This window comes from Salmo salar, chromosome ssa05, assembly GCF_905237065.1.
Source record: "Salmo salar chromosome ssa05, Ssal_v3.1, whole genome shotgun sequence".
NCBI classification, from domain to species: domain Eukaryota; kingdom Metazoa; phylum Chordata; class Actinopteri; order Salmoniformes; family Salmonidae; genus Salmo; species Salmo salar.
The window spans coordinates 74,571,648-74,582,654 of record NC_059446.1 but is presented as its reverse complement, the minus strand read 5'-3'; the positions used below and the strand labels follow the sequence as shown (position 1 = coordinate 74,582,654).

The window sequence follows — 11,007 nt, the reverse complement described above, 5'->3', positions numbered from 1 at the left end:
AGCGAGCAAAAGAGAGAAAGAGAGAAAGATAGACGGATAGAGATATTGAGAAAGAAAGGGGTGGTGCGTTCGCTCCCCATCTCTTTCACACCATGTTAGTCATCATCATATCCCCCTGGTTACCTAGCAACCGGCCATCTCGCTCTCCTCCGTTGCCAAGCAACGAGGCCTGCAACCATAATGCAACCTCCTGAGCTCCCCATCCTCCTCTCTCATCCCTCGCTCGCTCCCTCCCTCTCTCATTCCATTCTTCACACCTGAGAAGTCTGCCCTTCTTCTCCTCCGCTCCATCCTTCATCTGACAGTTAACCCTTCATCAGCCACTCAAACAGAGCATGAATCACCAATGCAGATCATGCACACACACACACATGCATATACACACACACGCATACACACACGCATACGCTCTCCCCCTTCATCAGTGTCTCTGTGTGCGTAAACCAGAACTAATCATCCTGTTGATCAGCTAATCTCAGAGTTTTTGTTGATACATATGAAAACATGACTATAGTACCACGGTTATTTCACTCTTTGGGAATACTAGGATTATGTGTAGTATGTTATGAAAAACATATCAAATGTACAGTTGAAGTCAGACGTTTACATACACTTAGGTTGGAGTCATTAAAACTCGTTTTTCAACCATAACAAACTATAGTTTTGGCAAGTCAGTTAGGACATCTACTATGTGCATGACACAGGTAATTTTTCCAACAATTGTTTACAGACAGATTATTTCACTTATAATTCACTGTATCACAATTCCAGTGGGTCAGAAGTTTACATACACTAAGTTGACTGTGCCTTTAAACAGCATGGAAAATTCCAGAAAATGATGTCATGGCTTTAGAAGCTTCTGATAGGCTAATTGACATCATTTGAGTCAATTGGCGGTGTACCTGTGGATGTATTTCAAGGCCTACCTTCAAACTCAGTGCCTCTTTGCTTGACATCATGGGAAAATCAAAAGAAATCAGCCAAGACCTCAGAAAAAAAATTGTAGACCTCCACAAGTCTGGTTCATCCTTGGGAGCAATTTCCAAACGCCTGAAGGTACCACGTTCATCTGTACAAACAATAGTACGCAAGTATTAACACCATGGGACCACACAGCCGTCATACCGCTCAGGAAAGAGACTGTCTGTCTCCTAGAGATGAACGTACTTTGGTGCAAAAAGTGCAAATCTATCCTAGAACAACAGCAAAGGACCTTGTGAAGATGCTGTAGGAAACGGGTACAAAAGTATCTACATCCACAGTAAAACGAGTCCTATATCGACATAACCTGAAAGGCCGCTCAGCAAGGAAGAAGCTACTGCTCCAAAACCGCCATAAAAAAGCCAGACTACGGTTTTCAACTGGACATGGGGACAAAGATCGTACTTTTTGGAGAAATGTCCTCTGGTCTGATGAAACAAAAATAGAACTGTTTGGCCATAATGACCATCGTTATGTTTGGAGGTAAAAGGGGGAGGCTTGTAAGCCGAAGAACACCATCCCAACCGTGAAGCACGGGGGTGGTAGCATCATGTTGTGGGGGTGTTTTGCTGCAGGAGGGACTGGTGCACTTCACAAAATAGATGGCCTCATGAGGAGGGAAAATTATGTGGATATATTGAAGCAACATCTCAAGACATCAGTCAGGAAGTTAAAGCTTGGTCGCAAATGGGTCTTCCAAATGAACAATGACCCCAAGCATACTTCCGAAGTTGTGGCAAAATGGCTTAAGGACAACAAAGTCAAGGTATTGGAGTGGCCATCACAAAGCCCTGACCTCAATCCTACAGAACATTTGTGGGCAGAACTGAAAAAGCGTGTGTGAGCAAGGAGGCCTACAAACCTGACTCAGTTACACCAGCTCTGTCAGGAGGAATGGGCCAAAATTCACCCAACTTATTGTGGGAGGCTTGTGGAAGGCTACCCGAAACATTTGACTCAAGTTAAACAATTTAAAGGCAATGCTACCAAATACTAATTGAGTGTATGTAAACTTTTGACCCACTGGGAATGTGATGAAAGAATTAAAAGCTGAAATAAATGATTCTCTCTACTATTATTCTGACATTTCACATTCCTAAAATAAAGTGGTGATCCTAACTGACCTAAAACAGGGAATTTCTACTAGGATTAAATGTCAGGAATTGTGAAAAACTGAGTTTAAATGTATTTGGCTAAGGGGTATGTAAATGTGTGACTTGAACTGTACCTACCACTCTACACCATGGAACAGCAACGTGACCTCCATCCTATCACTCCACATCATATAATACACATCACCAGCTGAAACAGAGAACAACAACCTTCTAATGGAGACTGAATGACAGCGGTAATGCTACAGCACATCTCAGTTTAACCGCAGCAGTGCCATAGCAGCTACATACTGAGTGTCATGCTACCAATAATCAGTTACAAACCCAGAATAATGTCTGATTTATGAGGTGGAACACACCTTGTAGCGAATGGGACTTGGCAATAGAGGCTACAGGGTTAGTTAGTTAGTTAGTTAGTTAGTTAGTTAGTTAGTTAGTTAGTTAGTTAGTTAGTTAGTTAGTTAGTTAGTTAGTTAGTTAGTTAGTTAGTTAGTTAGACTCCAGAGATGAGCTCCAATGCCAGGTTTTGGAAAGCAGTTTTTCCCTGGATTAGGGATTAGGCACCGCACCCCCAGACACGTGCACAGAGAGGCTCAACCAGCACCCGACCACCTGCCCTTTTGTTCTCCTATGGAAAAGTGTATTTTTTGTAAGTGTTTGAATGACTTTTTGTCTCTTTTAGTAGTGTTTTTTATTTTAAATGTAACCGTATGAATTGCACATCAAACTAGCTAATTTTATAAATTCTTGAATGTCACAAAATTCCCCCGCCCTACCGCTCCAAGAACACACTCGTCTGACTTGCGTGCAGTGGCCACTGGCTACGGGGGCGGGGAGACTTGAATACTTCTAGGAAGAGTTGGATCTGGCATGTCTCCCACTGTTAGGGACACAGAATGGGGGATTCAACTGCTGGTTAGCAAGAGGCAGATATCAGAACCAGGACAAACTGCTTGTTAGAAAGAGGCAGATATCAGAAGCAGGACAAACTGCTTGTTAGAAAGAGGCAGATATCAGAAGCAGGACAAACTGCTTGTTAGAAAGAGGCAGATATCAGAAGCAGGACAAACTGCTTGTTAGAAAGAGGCAGATATCAGAAGCAGGACAAACTGCTTGTTAGAAAGAGGCAGATATCAGAAGCAGGACAAACTGCTTGTTAGCAAGAGGCAGATATCAGAAGCAGGACAATCTGCTTGTTAGAAAGAGGCAGATATCAGAAGCAGGACAAACTGCTTGTTAGGAAGAGGCAGATATCAGAAGCAGGACAAACTGCTTGTTAGCAAGAGGCAGATATCAGAAGCAGGACAATCTGCTTGTTAGCAAGAGGCAGATATCAGAAGCAGGACAAACTGCTTGTTAGCAAGAGGCAGATATCAGAAGCAGGACAATCTGCTTGTTTGAAAGAGGCAGATATCAGAAGCAGGACAAACTGCTTGTTTGAAAGAGGCAGATATCAGAAGCAGGACAAACTGCTTGTTAGCAAGAGGCAGATATCAGAAGCAGGACAATCTGCTTGTTACCAAGAGGCAGATATCAGAAGCAGGACAATCTGCTTGTTTGAAAGAGGCAGATATCAGAAGCAGGACAAACTGCTTGTTTGAAAGAGGCAGATATCAGAAGCAGGACAAACTGCTTGTTTGAAAGAGGCAGATATCAGAAGCAGGACAAACTGCTTGTTAGCAAGAGGCAGATATCAGAAGCAGGACAAACTGCTTGTTAGCAAGAGGCAGATATCAGAAGCAGGACAATCTGCTTGTTTGAAAGAGGCAGATATCAGAAGCAGGACAAACTGCTTGTTAGCAAGAGGCAGATATCAGAAGCAGGACAAACTGCTTGTTTGAAAGAGGCAGATATCAGAAGCAGAACAAACTCAAAATGAGTAAAAACATTTGTTTTGACAGCATAGCAAGCAGATTTACATCATAATTCGCCATGATCAGCTGATAGCTACTCTTTTCCCAATGTCAATAATCTCTCGTCTAGGCCTAGAAGTCACTGTGCACGGCCCTGAGCACTCCATTCCCAGACGCATCCTTGGAAACCAAGACATTCCAAACAATAAGACTCAGACTAGCCATGGAAAGTGCTGACATAATAGTGAAGAAGTCAAACTGTAGTGTAGACCATGTTGAAGAAGCTGTGATCAACACACAGTGTTGTTCCAGCGTGGTTCAGCCTCAGCCCTTCCAGGACAAGCTGCAGTTAAACCCTGTTTATAAACCCTGTTTATAAACCCTGTTTATAAACCCTGTTTAACCCCTCAGACCCAGGGCACAGAGGTCACAGAGGTCAGAATCCAGGTGTCACGAAAGACCTAAAGTCTTCTCACCAGTTCAGCTCTGTCTAATACCCCCCCACCCCACCCACAAACACACACACTGCTCCTCCTTACGTCCTCATCTCCCCCTAACAGATGTCTCTCTTTAAACTGACAGACGTCCACCCTGACATCCCCTTCACCAAATCACTCCCACACACACACACACACACACACACACTCCCCCCCACACACACACACACACACTCACACACTCCCATACTCACACACTCTCTCTCACACACACACACACACACACACACACACACACACACACACACACACACACACACACACACACACACACACACACACACACACACTCCCCCTTCCCCGACACTCATAATGGCAAACTTTTGTTCAGTTCCTTCCTCACCCCCCCCTCTCTCCCTCCCCCCATCCCCTTCCCAATCTCTCCAAACCTATTCATCCTAAAGGTCTCTCCATACCCCCCCCCACCTGTTTTCATTCCCCACATTTCACACAGATAGATTTAAACCAATCCATTATGTCCGTCAAACAAAGTTCACCATCTTATTCAATCCAATACTCTGTGCTTGAGTGTGGTTTCTTTTTTACCAGCCTTATAGAGACAGACTATCCTCAGGGTCAGGACTTTATGGGGACCTGATTACATTCAGTCCCAATTTACCACACACACACACACACACACACACACACACACACACACACACACACACACACACACACACACACACACACACACACACACACAGCATCATAAGTACACCTGTCCCTCTATCTTCTCCCCTCCCATCCCCAGACACAGAGAAGGTAAAAATAGAGACATGGAGCGGCGGAAGGATACACATCACAAACCCCACCAGGCAGAGAAAGAGAAAGAAAGAGGGGGAGAGGGAGGGGCAGAAGGAGAGAGGAAGGCAGGGGAGGCAGAAATAGAAAAAGGAAACGAGACAGAGAGAGAGAGAGAGCGAGAGAGACAGAGAGAGTGAGAGACATTGAGAGAGAGACAGAGTGAGAGAAAGAGAGAGAAAGAGAGAGAGAGAGAGAGAGAGAGAGAGAGAGAGAGAGAGAGAAAGAGAGAGCCAGAGGGACAGGATAGATAGATGGATAAATAGATAGATACACTACATGGCCAAAAGTATGTGGACACCCCTTCAAATTAGTGGATTTGGCTTTTTCAGCTACACCCGTTGTTGACAGCTGTATAAAATCGAGCACACAGCCATGCAATCTCCATAGACAAACATTGACAGCAGAATGGCCCGTACTGAAGAGCTGGTACCGTCATAGGATGCCTTTCCAACAAGTCAGTTTGTGAAATTTCTGCCGTGTTAGAGCTGCTCCGATCAATTATAAGTGCTGTTATTGTGAAGTGGAAACGTCTAGGAGCAACAACGGCTCAGCCGCGAAGTGGTAGGCCACACAAGCGCACAGAATGGGACCGCCGAATGCTGAAGTGCATAGTGCGTACAAATTGTCTGTCTTCGGTTGCAACACTCACTATTGAGTTCCAAACTGCCTCTGGAAACAACGTCAGCACAATAACTGGAGCATAATGAAATGGTTTTCCATGGCCGAGCAGCCACACACAAGCCTAAGATCACCAGGCGCAATGCCAAGCATTGGCTGGAGTCGTGTAAAGCTAGCTGCCATTGGATTCTGGAGCAACGGAAACGCGTTCACTGGAGTGATGAATCACGCGTCACCATCTGGCAGTCCAACGGGCTAATCTAGGTTTAGCGGATGCCTGGAGAGCACTACCTGCCCGAATGCATAGTGCCAACTGTAAAGTTTGGTGGAGGAGAAATAATGGTCTGGGGCTGTTTTTAATTGTTCGGTATAGGCCCCTTAGTTCCAGTGAAGGGAAATCTTAACGCTACAGCATACAATGACATTCTAGACGATTCTGTGCTTACAGTACAACTTTGTGGCAACAGTTTGGGGAAGGCCGTTTCTGTTTCAGCAGGACAATGCCCCCATGTACAAAGCGAGGTTCATGCAGTAATGGTTTGTCGAGATCAGTGTGGAAGAACTTGACTGACCCGCACAGAGCCCTGACCTCAACCCCATCGAACACCTTTGGGATGAATTGGAACATCACTGCGAGCCAGGCCTAAGCCCCAACTTCAGCGCCTGACCTCACTAATGCTCTTGTGGCTGAAATAAAGCAAGTCGCCGCAGCAATGTTTCAACATCTAGTGGAAAGCCTTCCCAGAAGAGTGGAGGCTGATATAGCAGCAAAGGAGGACCAACTCCATAATAAGGCCCATGATTTTGGAATGAAATGTTCGACAAGCAGGTGTCCACATACATTTGGCCGTGTAGTGTAGATAGATAGATAAATCGTGAGGGAGAGAGGAATGTTGTCTGGTGAATGTGCAGCAGTAAGCAGTGTACTATAGTTAGTAAACAGTGTTGCTGACTACATAGATCTGTTAAATTAGCCTACAAAGCCGTCCGCCTGGATAATTGCTCATCATAGCCTCTCCCCATAGGGAGGCAGCCCGTTAGGCAGCTGAGATGTAGAACCACTGTACACACACACACACACACACACACACACACACACACACACACACACACACACACACACACACACACACACACACACACACACACACACACACACACACACACACACACACACACACACACACACACACACACACACACACACACACCACACACACACACCACACACACCACACAACACACAACCCACACACAACACACACACACACACACCAACACACAACACACAACACACACACACACACACACTGCATATGCATCAAATAGCCATTCACCACTCACTAGCCATTCATAGCATATGCATTCAATACATACAGTATCTACTGTTGTAAAAACATATGAAAAGGACCCATACAGACAGACAGTGCCACTGCCTGTCTATAGAGAGACTGCTGCCTTTCCCAGAGAGCATCAGCGCATGACTACAAACACCTGGTAAGCTGTTTATCACACTTTCATTTAATCTAAACACAGAACTACGGACCACAGCCAGACACAGAGGGATGTGTGTGTGTGTGTGTGTGTGTGTGTGTGTGTGTGTGTGTGTGTGTGTGTGTGTGTGTGTGTGTGTGTGTGTGTGTGTGTGTGTGTGTGTGTGTGTGTGTGTTGAAAAAGCAGGAGAAGCAGGATGAGCTATATGGAAGAGGGAGAGTGGGGAGATAGAGAGATATGGGCAGAGCATAGAACAAAAGAGAACGATGAGGCAAAGAGATAAGGCAGGATATACAGGAAGAGAGAGCGAGGGATGGACAGATAGAGAGAGAGATAAAGAGAGCTAGAGATGGAGATGGAAACTGTCAAATTAATCTGCAGGGAATTAAGATGAGTCATTTAGAGAGGGGTGCTGAACCCAACAGTATGGTTAATGGTGTGTGAGAGAGATGGAGTAGTACAGAGACAGGAGGAGGGGTACAGAGAGAGAAAGAGGGGTACAGAGAGAGAAGGAGGGGTACTGAGAGAAAGAGGGATACAGAGAGAAGGAGGGGTACAGAGAGAGAAGGAGGGATACTGAGAGAAAGAGGGGCACAGAGAGAGCTGGAGGGGTACAGAGAGAAGGAGTACAGAGAGAAGGAGGGGTACAGAGAGAAAGAGGGGTACAGAGAGAGAAAGAGGGGCACAGAGAGAGCTGGAGGGGTACAGAGAGAGAAAGAGGGGCACAGAGAGAGCTGGAGGGGTACAGAGAGAGAAGGAGGGGTACAGAGAGAAAGAGGGGTACAGAGAGAGATGGAGGGGTACAGAGAGAGATGGAGGGGTACAGAGAGAGAAGGAGGGGTACAGAGAGAGAAGGGGGGGTACAGAGAGAGAAGGGGGGGGTACAGAGAGAGAAAGAGGGGTACAGAGAGAGAAGGACGGTACAGAGAGAGAAGAAGGGGTACAGAGAGAGAAGGAGGGGTACATAGAGAGAAGGAGGGGTACAGAGAGAGAAAGAGGGGTACATAGAGAGAAGGAGGGGTACAGCGAGAGAAGGAGGGGTACAGAGAGAGTAGGAGGGGTACAGCGAGAGAGGAGGGGTACAGCGAGAGAGGAGAGGTACAGAGAGAGAAGGAGGGGTACAGAGAGAGTAGGAGGGGTACATAGAGAGAAGGAGGGGTACAGCGAGAGAAGGAGGGGTACAGAGAGAGTAGGAGGGGTACAGCGAGAGAGGAGGGGTACAGCGAGAGAGGAGAGGTACAGAGAGAGAAGGAGGGGTACAGAGAGAGTAGGAGGGGTACAGCGAGAGAGGAGGGGTACAGCGAGAGAGGAGAGGTACAGAGAGAGAAGGATGGGTACAGAGAGAGAAGGAGGGGTACAGAGAGAGAAGGAGGGGTACAAAGAGAGAAGGAGGGGTACAGAGAGAGAAGGAGGGGTACAGAGAGAGAAGGAGGGGTACAGAGAGAGTAGGAGGGGTACAGAGAGAGTAGGAGGGGTACAGCGAGAGAGGAGGGGTACAGCGAGAGAGGAGAGGTACAGAGAGAGAAGGATGGGTACAGAGAGAGAAGGAGGGGTACAGAGAGAGAAGGAGGGGTACAGAGAGAGTAGGAGGGGTACAGCGAGAGAGGAGGGGTACAGCGAGAGAGGAGAGGTACAGAGAGAGAAGGAGGGGTACAGAGAGAGAAGGAGGGGTACAGAGAGAGAAGGAGGGAGGTATAGTAATAAAATAAATCAGGATAGTTGTGTGTGTGTGTGTGTGTGTGTGTGTGTGTGTGTGTGTGTGTGTGTGTGTGTGTGTGTGTGTGTGTGTGTGTGTGCTATAGCAGGGAAAGAAGTTGCAGAAGCCTCTTTTGTCTGACTGACACAGAGCCCCCTCCGCCACGCTGACTACAGATTGACCTCTAACCTCTAACCCCAGACACACGCTGTGGTCAGCCCACTGGCCTCAACAAGTCTAACAGGTACTGTGACACAACTTCAATAATAAGCCAAGTGTTTATAAATGCTGAGACACTCATGCAAAGTGATGTTCATGAGGAGTTAGGGAGCAAGACAGATTGACATAGGGAGAGGAGAGGAGAGGAGAGGAGAGGAGAGGAGAGGAGAGGAGAGGAGAGGAGAGGAGAGGAGAGGAGAGGAGAGGAGAGGAGAGGAGAGGAGAGGAGAGGAGAGGAGAGGAGAGGAGAGGAGAGGAGAGACAGGGATAGGGTGTGTGTAGTGCTTGTTGTTCACTGTCTCTCTGTCTCTCTCTCACACCCTCCATCTCTCTTTCTCTCTCACACCCTCCATCTCTCTTTCTCTCTCACACCCTCCATCTCTCTTTCTCTCTCTCCCTCCATCTCTCTTTCTCTCTCACTCCCTCCATCTCTCTTTCTCTCTCACACCCTCCATCTCTCTTTCTCTCTCACACCCTCCATCTCTCTTTCTCTCTCACTTCCTCCATCTCTTTATCTCTCAGTCCCTCATCTCTCTTTCTCTCTCACACCCTCCATCTCTCTTTCTCTCTCACTCACTCCATCTCTCTTTCTCTCTCACACCCTCCATCTTTCTCTCTCACTTCCTCCATCTCTCTTTATCTCTCAGTCCCACATCTCTCTTTCTCCCTCACACCCTCCATCTGTCTTTCTCTCTCACTCCCTCCATCTCTCTTTCTCTCTCACTCCCTCCATCTCTCTTTCTCTCTCACTCCATCTCTCTTTCTCTCTCACTCCCTCCATCTCTCTTTCTCTCTCAACCCTCCATCTCTCTTTCTCTCTCAACCCTCCATCTCTCTTTCTCTCTCACTTCCTCCATCTCTCTTTCTCTCTCACTTCCTCCATCTCTATCTCTCTCTCACCCTCCATCTCTCTTTCTCTCTCACCCCCTCCATCTCTCTTTCTCTATCACTCCCTCCATCTCTCTTTATCTCTCACTTCCTCCATCTCTTTCTCTCTCTCACCCTCCATCTCTCTTTCTCTCTCACCCCCTCCATCTCTCTTTCACTCTCTCAACCTCTTTTGCTCATTGGGCCCCTCAGGGGTGTGTACTTAGTCCCCTCCTGTACTCCCTGTTCACCCACGACCGTGTGGCCAAACACGACTCCAACAACATCGTTAAGTTTGCAGTGGTAGTCCTGATCACCGACAACGATGAGACAGCCTATAGGGAGGAGGTCAGAGACATGGCATTGTGGTGCCAAGACAACAACCTCTCCCTCAATGTGAGCAAGACTAAGGAGCTGATCGTGGACTACAGGAAAAGGAGGGCCGAGCACGCCCCCATTCTCATCGACGGGGCTGCAGTGGAGCAGGTTGAGAGCTTCAAGGTCCTTGCTGTCCACATCAACAACAAACTAGAATGGTCCAAACACACCAAGACAGTCGTGAAGAGGGCTCGACAAAACCTTTTCCCCCTCAGGAGACTGAAAAGGTTTGGCATGGGTCTCCAGATCCTCAAAAAGCTGCACCATCGAGAGCATCCTGACTGGTTGCATCACCGCCTGGTATGGCAACTGCTCGGCCTCCGAACGCAAGGCACTACAGAGGGTAGTGCGTACAGCCCAGTACATCACTGGGGCCAAGCTTCCTGTCATCCAGGACATATATAATAGGCAGTGTCAGAGGAAAGCCCATCAACTTGTCAGAGACTCCAGTCACCCTAGTCATAGACTGTTCTCTCTGCTACCGCACG

At 47.2% G+C, this 11,007-nt stretch overlaps 1 protein-coding gene across 8 annotated transcripts in view; it reads right to left on the bottom strand.

Annotated features, from left to right (window-relative positions):
- Positions 1-11,007, bottom strand: part of LOC106609264 (CUGBP Elav-like family member 3) — a 164,735-nt gene that overhangs the window by 139,211 nt on the left and 14,517 nt on the right. Inside the window, exon 3 of one of the 8 annotated variants that reach the window (XM_045718877.1) lies at positions 2,214-2,283. The exons of the other annotated variants lie outside the window; for them this stretch is intronic. The gene's annotated coding sequence lies outside the window, so the exon portion shown is untranslated. The remainder of the gene's footprint in view (positions 1-2,213; positions 2,284-11,007) is intronic. 8 annotated transcript variants of the gene reach the window in all.